At 38.1% G+C, this 18,763-nt stretch overlaps 1 long non-coding RNA gene across 2 annotated transcripts in view; it reads left to right on the top strand.

Moving 5' to 3' along the window:
* Window positions 1-18,763, top strand: part of LOC105303012 — a 64,553-nt gene that overhangs the window by 16,922 nt on the left and 28,868 nt on the right. The window contains exon 3 of one of the 2 annotated variants that reach the window (XR_896887.2): window positions 6,094-6,520. The exons of the other annotated variant lie outside the window; for it this stretch is intronic. This is a non-coding gene — a long non-coding RNA (uncharacterized LOC105303012). Of the gene's footprint in view, window positions 1-6,093; window positions 6,521-18,763 lie in introns of those variants that run through there. 2 annotated transcript variants of the gene reach the window in all.

The following is an 18,763-nucleotide window of genomic DNA, read 5'->3' as shown; positions in this document are numbered from 1 at the left end:
ACTCTAAAGATGTGAATGAAGTGGAAAATGAAAAGACTTCTCAGGACATAAAAGCATTTCCACTCTTGCTAACATATTTCTCTGCTTACAAATCTATATAACTAATTAAAAAGTATTTGAAATGCATTAATATTCATAAATGTTAAGTTATTTGGACAAAATATGCTACAAAGTGCCATTTAATTTATAATAGTGAAAAATTAAATGCAAACTAAATAAATGTCCATGAAATGATGAGTAGTTAAATTCTGCTACATAGCATCCATACTTATTATTTAAAGCCACAAAAAAATAGTTGAAAGAAAAAACATGTTCCTATTTATAAAAAACTGTACATATCCCTATGAATCTACATGCAAAGAGATGTCTTTAGGGATATTCAAAAACAGACTGCTTTTCTCTCTCCCTTAGTCTTTGTCTAAACGATAGTGATTTGCTAAAATAAGCAAGGATTGTAAAGTAGAATCCATGCTCATGATAGAAAAGAATCCATGGCTGTAAGGCCACGATACAAATGGAAGCAGTGGTTCTAATCCAGGAAAGTGCAACCTGGAAATTTGGCATTCTGTTCAGAATTCTAGATCTGAGACTAAATGGCATCAACTGGTACAATTTCTTGCCTATGGGCACTGAACATGTTATTCTCCATTTTATTTAAGTTACTGTAAAATTATATTAGCTATGCTGCTACTTAAGCTGAGAGACCTTCTGTCCAGTCACTTAGTTTCTGATTTTTTGCCAGTTATGCCACCTTACTGCCCCTCCCTGCTCCCTTCTCCCCAGGGCTGTACCCTGAGTAACTGAGCATTATGTTAAATCTACCAGTGCCTTTTAGTTATTAAAACATCTTAAAAGGTAAATCTCCAAAGTGCAGACCATTGTCTTCCCCACTGAAAAATATTTTCCAAAGGTCTAAACTTGAAGATAACAAAAATTAAATATATTTTGTGTACAAAGGGAGAGTGAAAAAATAAACCTCAAACCCAGCAAACCAGGCTCAATTCCTTTAAGCATCCTCTACTTAGAGGACCCCAGCTTGCGGAGCTCAGATCCTTGTCCTAAATGAGGTGATTAGAGACTCACAGTACCTGCTTTGTAAAACCAGATCCAGCCCTGTTACTGCCAACTCCAGAATCCAGATCTCTGGCTCCTCTGCTAATGCTTTCTCCTCCATCCACTCTTGTGGAAATTACAGCAGCAGAGTTCTGTGAATTAAACGGCATGATCGATCAACACTAATGTGAGTACTTACATTTCTACGGAATTACTAAACATTGAGTTTATTTTGATTTGTAATGAAAGCTCTGTACAACAAAGTAGTTGAATCTATCCCCTAACTCAAATAATCAGTTCAGCAAAATGAAATCAACAAATATTGGGTATCTACTGTAGGCTCAAGGATCTGAAGAACCAGTTGGAAAGAGGGTTTGTAAATGTGGAAGAGTTAAATTGCCAAATAAGCAGTACACCCAGTAATTGGTCTAAGAGTTGAGAGAAGGAACCATCACTTTAGGCTCCAGTTGTCTAGGTAGACTTAATGGGAAACTCATATTTATTTTGCCTCAAAATTCAAAAGACCAGTAAAGAATTTTTCTTTTAATGATAGAGTGCTATTTTTATGACTTAAAAAAATGAGGTTGTGAGGTAGGTCTGAGGAACAAAAGAAACATTGAACTATATTTAGCAATGGTCTTCATAAAGAATATTTTGTTACCATTACAATTCACTGAATTAATAGTGTTCTGAAGGCTATGATGAGAACATCCACTATCACCACAGTCCCACTCACAGAACTACTAGGAGAGATTTAAAATTCTAAATGTCAACATACTATAAAAATGTAAAAAATTAGCTAGCTGCATAAATAATATAAATTATGTATAAAAGTTTTATTTGGAAATATGAAGTTGACATTTTTGGCTATCTCAATTCCATCAGGATGACCACAACAATCTTAGAGGTGAACTAGAATTTGTTTTGATTTGAACTAAAAAACTTAAACCTGATCATATTGGTAATGCTTCTTATTTTCTTTTTATTTTTTAAAAATCAATTTTAGTGAAGTATAGCAGCAGTCCTCAAACTTTTTGGCACCAGGGACCAGTACTTCTATAAGAATCTAGTGCCTGATAATCTGAGGTGGAGCTGAGGACCGGCTCCCTCAACAGCTGCTCACCTCTGGTTTACATCCTGGGGTTTGGGGACCCCTGAGGTATAGTTCACATAAAACAAAACACTCCCATTTTAATTATCAAAATATTTTGATGAGTTTAAGAATTTAATGTATTGATCTAACCACCACCACAATCAAGATGAACATTTTCATTATCCCCAAAATTCCCTTGTGCCCATTCAGATCAATATTCTCCAACCCCAGGCAACCCCTGACCTGTCTTCTGTCACTTGTGAATCAGATATGTCATTTCTAAAGTTTCATAAAAATGTGATACAGCATATATAATACCCTTTTGGTAAGGCTTCTTTTGCTCCGCATAATGTTTTGAGATTCATCCATGTTATATGTATCATAGTTCACTTGTGTTTATCACTGAATAGTTTTCCAATGTATGGATATACCACAATTTGTTTACATACCACAAGTATTGATGGACATTTAGATTGTTTCTAGTTTTTATCTATTATAAATAAAGTCATCATGAATATTCATGTACAAGTCTTTGTGTGACTATATGTTTTCTTTTGGGTAAATTTCTAGGGGTAAGACTGCTGGGCGGTATGGTAAGTGTAAGTTTAACTTTATAAGAAAAAAACAAACTGTTTTCCAAAATACTGATACCATTTTACATTTTCACCAGCAAGGTATGAGAGTAGTAGTTGCTCTACATTCTTACCAGTACTTAGTAGTGTCATTCTTTTTTTCACCATTTTAGTGAGTGTATAGTAGTATCTCACTATGGTTTTACTTTGCATTTCCCTGATGACTAATGATGTTGATATATTTTTGTACATATATTGGCTATTAACATATCTTATATTGCAAAGTGTCTATTCAAGTTTTTTGTTCAATTTAATTGGGCCGTTTGTCTTATTGAGTTGTGATAGTTCTTTGTATATCTACGTACTACTCCTTTGTCAGATATGTGTTTTGTGAATTTTCTCCCAGTTGCTGGCTTGTCTTTTTCTTTTCTTTTTCTTTTTTTTTTCTTTTTTTTTTTTTTTTGCAGTGTCTTTGACAGTCATAAGTTGTAACTTTGTAAAAGTGTAATTTACTAGTATCTTCTTTTATAGCTTTTGTTTTTTGTGTCCTAAGAAATTATCTATTACCTTCAGGTAGATTGGGTTTAAATCTGTCATTTTGCTCTTTGTTTTCTATTTATTCTAAATCTTTTTTCTGTTTCTTTACCTTTCTTTTGGGGCTTATTTTTTAGAATTTTATTTCAACTATTGGTTTATGAATCACTTCTCTTCGTATTAATTATTAATGATTGCTCAAAGAATTACAGTATGGCCTTTTATCCAATCTGTATTCAAGTAACATACCATCTCTTATATAAGACTCTTACAACATAATGCTTGCACATATTCTCTCTTGTCCTTTGAGCACTTGCCATACATTTTACTTTTACATATGTTATGAACACTGTAACACATTGTGCTTTGGTTTTGTTTTTGCTTTTGCTTTTTTTTGCTTTGCACAATCACTATTTAACAAAATTAATAAATGGATACAAAAATTATATTTAACTACATATTGACCATTTCTGGTGATCTTCATTCATTGTTTCACATCTGTTAGCATTTTCCTTTGCCTGAGGAACTTCCTTTAACATTTCTTATAGTATAAGTCTGCAGGTAACAAATTCCACTTTTGTTCATCTGGAAGGTTGCTTTTGTTTTAAAGAATATTTTCACTGGATATAGAATTTTAGGTTGACTTTTTCTAGCATTTTGTAGAGTCATTTTTTTTCTTTCCTGCATATGTGGTGAGCAGTCTGGTATAATTTTTACCTATGTTCCTCTATGTAATTTGTTCCTCCCTCTTCTGGCTGCTTCATCTAATATAGGGTGACATCATTTCTTCTGTTTTCCTGATTTCCCATGATGATCTAAACCAATCACTTTCCCTTTGCAGCCACTTTCCCTCATTTGGGCCCCTAAGCAGTGCATCTTCAGGTCTCATATTCTTATGGCACCCCCACATGTACATCATAATAAATTTTGGACATTTTCTCCTGTTAATCTGTCTCATGTCAATTTGATTATTAGCTCAACTAGATGAACTTAGAAGGTGGGAGGGAAATTATTTTTTGGATTCCCACAATAGTAATGCTGCATGTATGTTGACTTAATAGCCTTTCAGCTCTCACATAATTTTCTGCCACTATTAATATTACCTGACCACAAAGACACTGAAATTTTTTTTTAACTCCCATGATACATGTACTCTAACACTTAAAATCAGGCTCTCTTTTGTAACTCATATATATTGTCTCATCTCCCTAACTAGTTTCTAAGTTCCTTGAGGGCAAGGAGTCATATTATTACAGCTGACATTTATTTTGGACTATGGGTTAGCACTTTACATTTATAAACTCATTTAGCCCTCACAGCATCCCAATGACAGCTTGCTGTTGTCATCGTTGTGTTATGAATCAAGGAACAAAGCTTAGGATGCAGTATATTTACCCAAGGGCACAAGGTTAGTGAGACTGCAGCCTGGCCCAGTCATTTCAGGCTGCTGCTTCTCAGGGTATGGGATTCCATCCAGTCAGGTAGGAATGAGATGGCTCAGTAGTCATCAATTCATGAACCAGTGTAAACCCTCTTCTTTTGTAGCTAGTTCTCATATAAGTATAGGGCATACATCCCAGACATGCCGCTTTAACTGAGAGCACTACTGCCACCTTCCTCTCCCCTGAAGATTAAAATGTCCCTTATAGAGCATCCTAAAAACAATCAGAATTATATACAAAAGCCAAGATTATTTCTATCAGATGCTTTGCTACCTGACAGTTGTTAAGTCCTATAGGAAATTGCTGCGGTCTGAATGTTTGCATTCCTCCAACATTCATAAGTTAAATCCTAATGCCTAAAGTATTAGGAAGTGGGGCTTTGGGAGCTGATTAGGTCTTGAGGGCAGAGACTTCATAAATGAGATTAGTGCTACTGTAAAAGAAACCCAAGAGAGCTCCCTAGCCCTTTTTACCATGTGGGGATACAATAAGGCTGACCTGAAGAGGACCCTACCATGCTGATTCCTTCTAGCCTCTGGAACTGTGAGAAAATATACTTCTGTTGTCTATAAGCCATCTAGTCTGTGGTATTTTGTTATAGCAGACTGAAGAGACTAAGACAGAAATGAAGGAAGAAAGGATAGAAAAAGAAAGAAGAGAGAAAGGAGACCCACGCATGTGGGAAGAGTGAGAATGGAGAACAGAAAAGGAGACACCAGAAGCCAGATCTTCCCAAATAGTTCTCCACTATAATGGTGTCCTGTTCTAAATGACTGACAGCCTTCCGTGTTGGTTTTCATTTGCAGTTTCTTGGTTCCCCCAAGCAGGGGAGGAGTTCTACTTTGAGAAGCAGGAGTGGTTCTAAAAGCTAGAGAAGAAGATGATGTAAACCCAGAACAGAGGCCAGCAGTATTAATGGTACACCAGGGAGACCTCTCCTTGACCCTGTGACATTGAAATATTGCACAAGGAAGTAAGATGCTAGGTGTGGACTTTTACACTGTGCCTGATGGCAAATTCAAGATTGATATAGAGTCTGAATTTAAAACACAAAATTACACTTTTTACAACACTGGAAACAAACTGAAAAATGCGTTGATTTCATACACCTCATATCAACCAGTTTTATGACAAGTAAGACGCAGTCTAAATGATCACAAGCATATCTGTGGACTTTTAAAAGGGGCCAAACTGGCACCATTGTCCCAAGGGTCATTACAACTCTAATGATTGTGGTATCAAGAGCCAGATCCCAGCCAGGGAATCCTGCTGTCATCAGTGTGAAGGGCACCAAGCTAACATCTTTTCCAAATAGGCATATGCCTGGAAGTATCCATATATCCCAATTATCAGTACTCGAAGATAGGAATATATTATGACTGTTCTTTATTTCTCACAGGGATAGAAAATAAGGAAGAATAAGAAGATGAAGCATGGCAACAAACCATAGGCAGCCCAAACTACACCTTATTCAACTAGATAAATAGCTGTTACATTTATATGCCACCAGATGCTATGGCAACATTAGTTGGTTACATCAAATTCACTATTAGCTGATATCACTGGAATAAACAACAAATGTGCAGATTTTTCAAAACCAAGTTGTTTGCATCTGTTATATATTTCATGTTTCTGCTCCCGGAAAGCCTCTATTGAAACTGATTTGATATGCCATCCTCAGGACTTTAAGGAATGTTGCTCCACATCTCAAAAGGTAGCAACATGGATTTTTACAACATACTCCTTAGCAAGACGAAATTACAACATAGGCTGTAGGAAAATTTCCACTTGAACAATAAACTGAAAGCTTTGTAAATATAAAATGACAACTTGCATTAAAAGATGCATGTTTAATTTTGGTATTTCCAATTACATAACAGGTAAAACATTCAGGCAAACGAAAACTGGCCATAACCTTTTTCTGATAACTCTGGCTATGGTTTTCTCTAAGCAGTGTCAGGTTTCCTTTTTTTCCAGAGGAGACAAAAGGGAATGCTAGATTTTTAGTTCAGTACCACACACACTTCTGTACGAGGCTCCAATACTACATGTAATTGGAATAACAACACTAATAAGAGTCACTACCTTTAGATAGAATTACACTTCATTAATGTCTCTTCCACCCACTCCCGTTTTGTGGATCCTCTTCCTCTGATCTGAGCATCTGATCTTCCCAACCTCTGTCCTCACTACTCCCTCTAACAGCCCAGTGATTTTTCAAACGGGTCAATATGGTAATATTTAGAGACATTTGGTAATGTCTGGAGACATTTTTGCTCATTGCACCTAGAGGATGCTACTGCTGTCCAGTGTGTAGAGGATTTTTGCTAAATGTCCTACAATGCACAGGACAGCCCCCCAACAACAGAAAAAATTACGTGGCCCCAAGTGTCAATAGGAGGATGACTGCATGCTGAGTTTTCTCTACTCCTTCTTGTAGGCCTGCTCGTAGATTTGTAGGGCAGCCAACAAGGGCAAAAGGTGTGTGCACTTTGGCAGTGGAATACTGCAAACCATCACCTTGGGAATTTAGATGAAGGTATTTAAACCTATATCACTAAACTTTGATCGGTCAGATTCAAAATCCCTAGGAAGAAATATAACATATATGTAAATCCAATATGTATCTGTTACATGGGGGTGGAGAATATAGAACATAAACTCCTGGTTTGCCTTTTCTCATTCCCCCTTGTCTTTATAATTCCTAATAAATTAATCTTTTGGTTATATGAATAAGTTTATAGTACATACAAGAACCATTTCTCCTTGCACTTCTCAAAATGCAATATGCTACTCAGCCTTGATTATCTTTCCATGTACATGATCACTGCTCTTACTGCTAATTGAGAAATTAATAGTTGTCAATGGCCATGATCTAGATTGAATTTGTCAACTGTAAGTTGTTCATCCTGAGATACCTTTGGATGCCTACAAATTGTTTTCCTTAGGCTGATAGTTTTGTTCTTGATTTTAAAATATTAATGTGTCAAAGTATTAACCTGCTTTGATAGAAAGATAGCAATGAAAACTTGCTTCTGAACAAAAGAAGAGAAGACTGTTTATCTGTCAGGCTCACATATCTCAGAAGTTGAAGTAATAATGAGAAGAGATAGTCAATGCATAAGAACTCTGTACAGCCAAGAATATCTGCAAAATGACAGTTTGCCAGGGACTATGTGGAAGAGAAGGTACTTCATTTTACCTTCATTCTCCTTGGTGGATATAAATGATTCTACTACAGGATATTTCCAAGAAAGTCTTTATACCTTCTTTCAGACATCCCTTTCTAGTGTTAATGAAAACAGATACACATCTCAGTCCATACTCATACTTGCGTCTTCCATCATGCTTAAGTGTAGTGGCCATCAATCTGTTAAACAAGGAATATTATGGTATGTTCAGGCAAAAATTATTCTAAATGCTAATGTAGTGTCATAATCAAGATCTTAGCTCTGCTGCCTGATTGAGTTTGAATCTTGATCCTGCCACCTACTAGCTATATGACCTCTCAAAAACATCTTTCCTCCTACTTAAATGAGGATAATAATAGGACATATTTCATGTGGTTGTTGTGGGTGTTAAATAAGTTAATATGTGTAAAGCACATAGAATGGGCAGGCACATAATAAACATTCAATAAAGATTAGCTATTATTATTTGTAAAGTATACATGGGCAATAGCCATTTATTACGACCTATTTTTTCAAAATGAAAATTTTTCCTAATTATATTGGTTATACATACTGATCATTTAAAAAGACCATAAGCAAACATGAATAAAGAAGAAAGTAAAAGTCCTCTCTAACCTTACCCCTTAAAAATAACCACTGTTAAGAGCTTGGTATAGATGTTTTCAGACATTTTTATACACATGCCCATTCATATACAAACACACACACACACACACACACACACACACACACATTCACACATATGTATATGAGTTCATCTTTTTTCTCTCAGGTTTCTGACTTTGGTTTATTCTCCTTTAATATTATGAACATAGAAGTCAGGTCAAGATGGAGGAGTAGGTAAACACTGTGCTTGCCTCCTCCCATGACCACATTAAAATTACAACAATTATAGGACAGTCAACCTAGAATAACAGTTGAAGACTGTCTTTAGACTAATTAAGAATGTAAAGAAGCCACATCAAAACTGATAGGAGGGGCAGAGTTGCAAAACCAGCTGGCCCCACACCCACATGTAGCAAATGAGAATTAGGAGGTCTATCTCAGCTGTAGAGAGCCCCCCAGAGGAACTAGGGGTCCCAGCCCCACACCTAGCTCCTCATCCCAAAGCTGGGAAGAGGAGTCCCCACAACATCTGGCAGAGAAAATTAGTGGGGAATTCATCCATCCAGGTGAGATGGAAGGCTGCTGGTAAGCCAGGTATCCTCTTAAGCCCACACATGGACTCATTCTCTCCCAGGCACTCACCCTGGGCTCTGATGGACAGACAGCACCTCAGAAAGCACCAGAGACAGAGACTGAGTTGTGTGGCTGCAGGGCAAGGGTTGGAGGGACAACTGGCATTATCCCTGTTGAGCCCTCTTCCCATACAGCTGGTGGCAGGCCCCCATCTTTCCTGTATTGAGCCCTCCCCACAACACGGCTAAATCTGAATTTTCATTAGTCCGGTGAGCTCTGCTCACTCCACCCTGGTGACTTGCCAGTGGGGACTGTGCTCCACCGAACTTGCACATCACCAGAGGCTTTTTTGTGGCTGGCAGGTAGCTGAAGTTGACCAGTGCTGCAGTCTTTCTTGGGCAACTCTCCAGGGTCTTTGGGACCCAGTGGCTGGACTCAGTGTGCTCTGAACATTTTGCTGAGTGGCCCAGGTTCAGCACTGACTCCAAACTTGAATCTACATTAACCTGGTGAACACGACTTGCCCACCCTGCTGATTCCCTAAAACTTCATGTTACCCAACTCAGGTACTGCCTGAGGCTCTTCCAGCAGCTGAGCCTTACAGGCAGCCGGCAGGTGGCGGCAGGCTTTGGGGTGCCCTGGGCCTTTTGCTGAGCTGCCCCAGGCCTGGTACTGGTGGCAGCCAACCACGGTTCTCACAGCGTGGCCTCTCCCACGTGCCTCCAGATTCAGCACAGCCAGTGACCTATCTCGGATCACTTTGTAGCTCCTACCAGGTAACCCCAAGCTGGTCACAGGCAGCAGCTGACATTGGCCTGCACAGGAACTCCTCCTAAGAGGCCCCAGAACCAATACAATCGAAGGCGAGCTTCAGACCACAACAGAGCACCACTCGATTAGCCCCACAAGAGGCACACCCAAAGAGTGGTCTTGGCAGGCACCAGAGCCCACTTGGGCAGATCTCGCTCCATGAGGTCAGCACCCACATAGCAGCTAGTATGTGGTGGTTGTGGCCAGTCCTAGCAGCCAGTCAGCCTGAGAGTCAATCCCACCTACTGACATACCAATAGCAACCAAGGCTCAACTACAATGGGAGAGCACACACAAACACACAAGGAATACTCCTGGAGCACCTGATACAGGTGATCAGGGAGACTGTGTCACTGAGCCCCACAGGGCACCTACTACATAAGGCCACCTGGCCAAGACTGGGACATGTGGCAGATCTACCAAATGCATAGAAACAAACACAGAGGGGCAGCCAAGATGAGAAAACAAAACATTTTCCAAATGAAAGAACTGGAGAAAACTCCAGAAAAAGAACTAAACATAATGGAGGCAAACAACCTACCGATACAGAGTTCAAAACTTTGGTTATAACGATGCTCAGTGAACTAGGGGGAGAATAGGTGATCTCAGTGAGGACTTCAATAGAGAGAGAGTTAAGCATAAAAAAAGACATAAAAACTATAAAAAAGAATGAGTCAATTTTGAACAATACAATAACTGAAATGAAGAATACGTTAGAAGGAATCAACAGCAGATTAGATGAAGCAGAGGACTGAATTAAGTGATTTGAAAGACAAAGTAGCAGAAAACACCCAATCGGAACAGCAAAAAGAAAAAATAATCCGAAAAAATGAGGATAGTCAAAGGACCTCCAGGAAAACATCAAGTGTAACAACATTCACATCATAGAAGTACCAGAAGGAGAAGAAAGAGAGCAATGAATTGAAAACCTATTTGAAGAAATCATGACTGAAAACCTCCCTCATCTGGCAAAGGAATAGACATACAAGTCCAGGAAGCTCAGAAAGTCCCAAACAAGATGAACCCAAATATGCTTCTACCAAGACACATCATAAAATGCCAAAAGTTAAAGACAAAAAGAGAATCCTAAAAGCAGCAAGAGAAAGCCAATTAGTTACTTAAAAGGGAGCTTCCTTAAGACTCTGTCAGCTGATTTCTCAACAGAAACTTTTCAGGCCAGAAGAGATTCGCATGAAATATTCAAAGTGATGAAAAGCAAAGATCTATAACCAAAACTACTCCTCTGAGCAAGGTTATCATTTAAAATTGAAAGAGAGATAAAGAGCTTCCCAGACAAGAAAAAGCCAAAGGAATTCATCATCACCAAGTCAGTATAATAAAAAATGTTAATGGTACTCTTTAAGAAAAAGGAAGGGGGAGGGCAGGGGGGAGAGGACAGGACATAAATATGAATGATAAAATGACAATAACTACATTTCTATCAATAATCACTTTGAATGTAAATGGATTAAATGCTCCAATCAAAAGATATAAGGTAGCTGAATGGATAAGAAAATAAGACCCATACATATGTTATCCACAAGAGACCCACTTTATATTGAAAAACACACACAAACTAAAAGTAAAGGAATGGAAAAAGATATTTAAGGAAATTGAAATGGAAAAAAAGCTTGGGTAGTAATACTTGTATCAGAAAAAATAGACTTTTAAACAAAGGCTATGAGAAGAGATAAAGGACATTTCGTAATGATAAAAGGATTAATCCAACAAGAGGATATAACCCTTGTAAACATTTATTCATCCAACATAGGAGCACCTAAATACATAAAGGAAATACTGACCAACATAAAGAGGGAGATTGACAGTAATACAGGGAGATTTTAACATCCCATTGACATCAATGAATAGGTCTTCCAGACAGAAAATCAACAAGGAAACAGTGGCCTTAAATGACAGATTAAACCAGATGATTAAATTGATATTTTTAGAGCATTTCACCCCAAAGCAGCAAAATGTACCTTTATCTCAAGTGCACATAGAATATTTTTCAAGATAGACTGCATGTTAGGACACAAAACAATTTTCAGTAAATTTAAGAAGACTGAAATCGTATCAATCATCTCCAATCACAGTGATATGAAACTAGAAGTCAATTATAAGAAAAATACTGAAAAACACAAACACAAAGAAGATAAATAATATGCTACTAAACAATGAGTGTGTTAACAATAAGATCAAGGAAGAAATCAAAAAATACCTTGAGACAAACAAAAATGACAACACAATGACTTCAAATCTATAGGACACAGTGAAAGCAGTTCTAAGAGAGAAATTCATAGCAATGCAGGCCTACCTCAAGAAACAAGAAACATCTCAAATAAACAATTCAACCTTACACCTAGGGGAACTAGGAAAAGAATAGCAAACAAAGCGCAAAGTGAATAGAAGGAAGGAAATAATGAAAATCAGAGTGGAAATAAAATAGAGTCTAAATAAACAATACGAAAGATCAATGAAACCAAGAGCTGGCTCTTTGAAAAAATAACCAAAACTGATAAATCTTTAGGGACTCATCAAGAAAAAAGAGGGCAGACCCAAATAAATAAAATCGGAAATGAAAGAGGAAAAGTGATATCCGACACCACAGGAATACAAAGGATTATAAGACAATACTATGAACAATTATATGCCATTAAATTGACAATCTGAAAGAAATGGATACATTCCCAGAAACATAGAATCTTGCAAGACTGAATCAAGAAGAAACAAAAAATCTGATCAGATTGAAGACTACTAATGATATCAAAACAGTAATCAAAAATCTCTCAATAAACAAAAGTCCTGGATCAGATGGCTTCACAGATAAATTTTACCAACATTCAAAGAATTAGCACCTACCTTCAAACTATTTCAAAACATTTAAGAGAGAAGCCTCCCAAAATCATTTTACAAGGCCACCATTACCCTGACGCCAAAACCAGATGCCTTGGTACCATATTACTTTAATTATAGTGGTTTTATAATGTATTTCGATATTTGTTATAGTAATCTCCTAGTGATTCTTAGCAAAATGGTAGTTATTTCTAATTTCACAAATAATGGATTTAAGTGAGGCAGGAAAAACAAAATGTCACTAAGAGTCAAGTGCTCAGGGAGAATTATATAAACTACTTTTATCTATAAGAATAAGATCTTATTGTTGCCAGCAATACCTGAGGAAAGGTTTTTTTTAATATTAAGTATATTTTTAATATAAAATAATGTAATAGATATTTGTGGCTTCCTACTATGTGAAATATACCATTGCTTTACTAATAATTTGCAACTTGGGCAAATAAATCTGTCTAATCTTAGTTTCCAATAAGGATAGAAAACCAGAACATAAATTTACACTATAAGGGAACAAATTTAGGGTAAATTTATATTGGAATTTTCTGGTTATGAAGAGAACATACATAAAACATACTCTTTTTATTGGAAATTTTTAAGAAAGGCTTATCTCACTAGTGCCACAGAGGTAGCATGAATCTAGTTCTTTTCCACAACAGAAAACAGGCTTTCAAACTTCTCTCCAAAACTTAAGTCACTTTGAGACTGATTTTTCTGTATTTTGTAGTCATGTTTTTATGCTATTTAAGTGCTGACAAATAGAATTGTATATACTACATGCTAATTAATAATAAAAATGCAAGATAGACCATATGAGCCCTAAAACAAACTTTAACAAACTTGAAAGAATTGAAACAATATATTTTCTAAACATAATGAAAAACTAGAACTCAGTAAGAAAAATAGGAAAATCCCAAATTCTTGGAAACTAACTCACTTCTAAGTTGTTCGTAAGTCAAAGAGGAAGTCTCAAAGAAATTACAAATGAAAATAGAACATATTACAATGTGTGGGTTGTACCTAAAGCAATAATTTGAGGGAAATTGATAGCTTTCAGTGCTCAAAGCAGTGTCTAAGCTTCCACTTCAAGAAACTAGGAAAAGAAGAGCAAAATAAACCTAACACTAGTAGAAGGAAAGAAAGATCAGAGCAAGAATCACCAATATTGAAAACAAAAATAGGGAAAAATCAATGCTGAGCCTTTGAAAAGATCAGTAAAATTGATAAACCTCTAGAAAGACTGACCAAAAAAAGAGAAAAGACACAAATTACCAATATCAGGAATGAAAATGGGGCTATCACTGCAGACTGCAGACATTACAAGGGTAATAAGCAAATACTATGAACAACTCCAAGAACATAAATTGGAGGTGAGCAGGAGGGAGAGCATGAGGAATCTGTGGGGATGGTAGATATGTTCATTTTCATGATTACATAATAGCTTTACAGATGTATTCATTCATGAAAACTTATTAAACACTTTAAATATGTACAGTTTATTTTATGTAAAGTATACCTGAATAAAACTATTTTTTAAAGAAAACCTTTAGGGAACAGAACATTAAATATGTACAGTTCATTTTATGTAAAGTATACCTGAATAAAACTATTTTTAAAAGAAAACCTTTAGAGAACAGAACATTATGCTTTGGAGATCATTAGAGCCTTCACTGCATCCATTACCTACTGTCATGGCTGTCCCAACCTTTGCACACGTAGCTTTTATTGTTCTTCTACCATCAACTTTCTCAAGTCACAGCAACGGTCCTTAACTAATATTTCTAGTGTGTACAATAACATATACTCTACCCATGTCCATCTTATCGTCTATGAACTGAATTCTAAAACTGAAAGATGTTAGTGGCTATTGCTGCTTGATTCACTTAAGTAAAAAATAGTTTTTTGTCATTTCATATCAGTTATAGTAGACTGAAATTATTCAGAAGTATGTCACCAGCAGAGTTCCTAAAAGTACGTGATTCGAAAGCCAGTTTTGGCCTCCACTGCCTTCATTAAGACTTAAGGCTAGAGAACTTTAAATGATCCCAATGGGATGGTGAAACCAAGGTAAAGTTCAGTCAATGTGCAGTACATCTTGACACTAAAGAAATACAACCTTGGAACACGTTATAGCATGTAATTACAAGCTAGAATTTTCTTGGGCATGCTATGCTTGAGCACGATGAGGTTTATCTCTTCGCTGTCATTTTTCCTTAAGCAGCAATATGCAATTTTTGTGTCCTAATAGCTCAGCAGTAGCTTCTTCACTGGAGTCCAGAACAGTATACACTGTCAATATACTACTGTATCCCTCATTTTCAATGTGCAGCAAACATAGTGTCGGGAGGCTAGAGAATAGAAAACATGCACTAAGTGAGCCTCCTTCTAGGTAGGACTTTTGATTCCCTCATATCTGTGGAGTTTCCTCCTCATGCCCTCTCCTTCCAATTTATTATTTTCCCATTACCTACTTCTCCTATTTTATCCTCTCTGTTACTAGTTTCCAGCATGTTCTCTTGTGTCTTTGTTCCTTTTAAAATTGGAGACATAAACACTTGCTGTTGTACAGTAGGTGGCTGTTGTGCAGATTTTAAAAACCGTACCACACACACACACAGACACACACACACAGACACACACACACACACACACACACACGGCAAACACTAGCACAGTGTCCTGGCATTAATAGCTCAAAAAATATGAATTCACTCATTTTCACTATCTTTCTAAGACCAAAATTGAAACTGTAGCAGTAAAGAAGAATATGTGCAGAACCAGGAATGGTGAAACAAAAGACATCATACTAAATCTATTTCCTCAGAACATAGTTTTTGCTCGAAATTATTGCTCTCTAGCATAGCTGTCTATTCTATAGCGATACAATTGGCTCAGAGAGAAGGGTCACCCAGATGGCCCAGTTTCTAACACACACTTCATGCTCCTTACCTTTGCTTCAAACCACCACTCAGTAATTGGTCACTTATTCAGAATATCTTTGATATTCAGCCTACCCCTTTGCTGGCTACTACCTAGCATTATTTAAACACACCAAGACTACCTTTTTAAAGCACTCCTCTCTCCAGCCCTGTTCTCCCTCATTTGCAAATGCCTGATCTCTTGCCTCTTCATAATCAAACTCTGTAAAAACGTTTTTCCACTTCTTATCTGACTTTACTCGTCAATCTACTGCAACCTGGCTTTTGCCCAAATCAACCAATCTTTTATTCTATAACTATTTAAAGTGCACCGCTGTCTGCTAGACACTTTTCTAGGTGCAAAGAGGCCAGTGGGATTGGGTAGAATGAGGGAAAGAGAGAGTAGCAGGAGATAAGAGGGTGGTCAGAAGCCAGATCCTGGAGTACCTTGTGACCCATGATAAAGATACGGATTTTCCTTGGGGTAAGGTGGGAGGCTGTTGGGGGATTTCGAAAGAAAGATATGACAGGGTCGAATTATATTTTGACAAGATCACTCTGGTTGCTGTGTGGAGAGCTGACAGAAGCAAGGGGTGGGGGCAAGAGTCAAAACAGAGACCAGTCAGTGATTACTGAAATGATCCAGGTGGGAGATGATGGTATCTTGCCCCAGACTATAGTGTTGTAAGAATAAGTCTAGTAAGAATAAGTCTGATTTTTATTATATTTTTGAAGATGAGGTTAAGAGAATTCTTAGAAGGGAATGTGAGAGACAAAGGAAAGTCAAAATGACTCTAAGTTTTTTACCTAAACAACTGAAAAAAAAAAATGAAGTTATCATTTACTGAGAAGGGAAGCCTGAGGGAATGTCTGATATGAGCAACAGGTGGAGGTAGAAAATCAAAAGTTCAGTCTTATATATGCTGAGTTGGATTGCCTAGTACACAGCTAATTTGAGATGTCAAAAACATGGTGAATTATGTGACTCTGGGATTCAAGGATGAGATCTTCATTATTTTGCATATAGCTATTAGTTGCACTTTTATTGAAAAGACTATTTTTTCCTCATTGAATGATCTTGGTTCCCGTGTCAAAAATCAATTGACCATAGATACACAGATGAAATATGGAGATGTTGGTACCCGAACAAAAGCAGTTTTAATGAAATGTTTGGGACAAAAGCCAAATAGGAATGGGATCATGGCAGAATGGGAGGAGAGGAGTTGCACAGGAGTAGAAATAAGTTTTTGGAAGAGTTTTTACTAGGGAGAGGAGCAGAGAAATGGAGCCATAACAGGAGGGTGAGGCTTCTAGCTCCTGGCTAAAAAACTGTATGTGATATTTTAAAACTGACCACAGGCAATTACAAAGTCCTTTCCTGGCAGGCCTCACAGGGGAATGCTGCCTCCCCATACCAGCCTTAGTGCACAGACAGTACTCTGTAGTCTCTGAGGGGAGTTGCAGTCAAGAACTCAGACTCCTCTGGCAGGCCATGCTCTTACACAGATCCGCAGTCCTAATCCACGCGCCCCTACTAGACGCTTCCTCATCTGCAGTCGTAAGTAGGCTGAGGCTTTCCTCAGGTGCCTGGAACCTGGAAGGTTCTTTCTCCTCTCTGACTGAGTACTCAGTACTTTTCCACTCCCAGCCCTTCCCCTTCACCCTCTCCTCAGCACCAGGGCTGAGAAAACTTCAGGAGCTTTTTGATTGGAGACTCCTTCAGCAATGAGACAGTGAGAAGGCCCCCACCCCTAACTATCTGACCCTCCACTGGCACATTGTTTGATGAAGGAGAATAGAACAGGAAGCGGTGAGGAGGGTGATTCAATGTTTCTGCAATTTAGCCTGGTGCTTATACTATTGCATTAAGTGGTTAAAGACTTGGCTCTTCCTTTACTTCTGGCCTAGTTTTAATTGACTTCTCCAATACCTGGGGGCCCAACTTTCTCAACCTCAGCTGAGCACCAACAGAGGGATATCTTTTTAGTGGAAGGCTTTACCAGCATAAATGTACACTAATGAGAATGAGACAATAGAGAGGGTAGGACTGATGAAATAGACAAGGGAGAGTGGACAGCTGGGGTGATAAGGCTTAATGGATACTGTGCTCTGCCCAGATCCCCCACCCCCCAGCTGCTGGCTGTATAGGTTCACAGCCATGTCCCTCACTGGGAAATGCCCTCAGTCTAAGGCTCTCTCCTTCCCAAAGACTGGCTGATGCAAGGACACAAAGCCCAGCTCCAGAGTACCCTGTAGGGTTGTCTGAGTCCTTAGTTGGAACTGCATTATAGGTCAGCTTCTTCCTCTGCTCAGTTCTACCTCACTTCCCTACATGTGTCTCTCAACAACATTTCCCAGTATACCTCTCACCTGCAGTGCTCTATCTCTCTGTATCCAGAGAATACTCTAAGTTTGGAGTGGTCCCAAGAAACAGACTCCAAAATGGGATTTTTGAGCCAGATCTCCTGCTGGTAGGCTGGCAACAAGGACCCCATCACTAGTGGTAAGTGGGGTATGGACAGCTCTTGGGAATGCAATAGCAGTTCATTGCTAAAACTTTCACTGATAGTGAAGCGGGCTGGGATATGACTGGAATGGAATACCCTGGGTGCTGCAATATCTGTCCCTGGTGCTTGAGAGGCAAGAGGGAAATGGTAACTACAAAGACTATGGAATTGGATGGAGGTTGTGAAGCACATAGGTTCCTTGAGAAGAAATGATGACAAGCTCAGGGCAATAGATTTATTACCAATTGAGGACAAAACATGAGAGCTAGAGAGCCTCTTTAGCAGAGTTTAAAGAAATCACGATCTCCTGTAGCTGGAGAGTAGATAAAGAGAAGAATAGGGCTCAGAGCTCAATCTTAACAGGAGCAGAGCATCAGAGACAGTTGGATTCTCAGCCCTAGCACATGTCTATGCAGCATCAAGCCCTAATAGAAAAGGAGTGGAACCCCTGGAGCTTAGGCTCAGAATGTCTGGATAGATGCAGTTGAGGACCCTGAAACTACTGGGCCTACAGAAGTAGTCCACTTCCTCTTTTTAAAAAAGCAGTACTAAAAAGAGAGAGAAAGAAAAGAAAAAAGAAAAAGAAAGAAAGGAAGGGAGGGAGGGAAGGAAGG

Source organism: Pteropus vampyrus, unplaced genomic scaffold, assembly GCF_000151845.1.
Source record: "Pteropus vampyrus isolate Shadow unplaced genomic scaffold, Pvam_2.0 Scaffold294, whole genome shotgun sequence".
NCBI lineage: Eukaryota > Metazoa > Chordata > Mammalia > Chiroptera > Pteropodidae > Pteropus > Pteropus vampyrus.
This window is presented reverse-complemented; position numbering and strand designations above follow the sequence as displayed.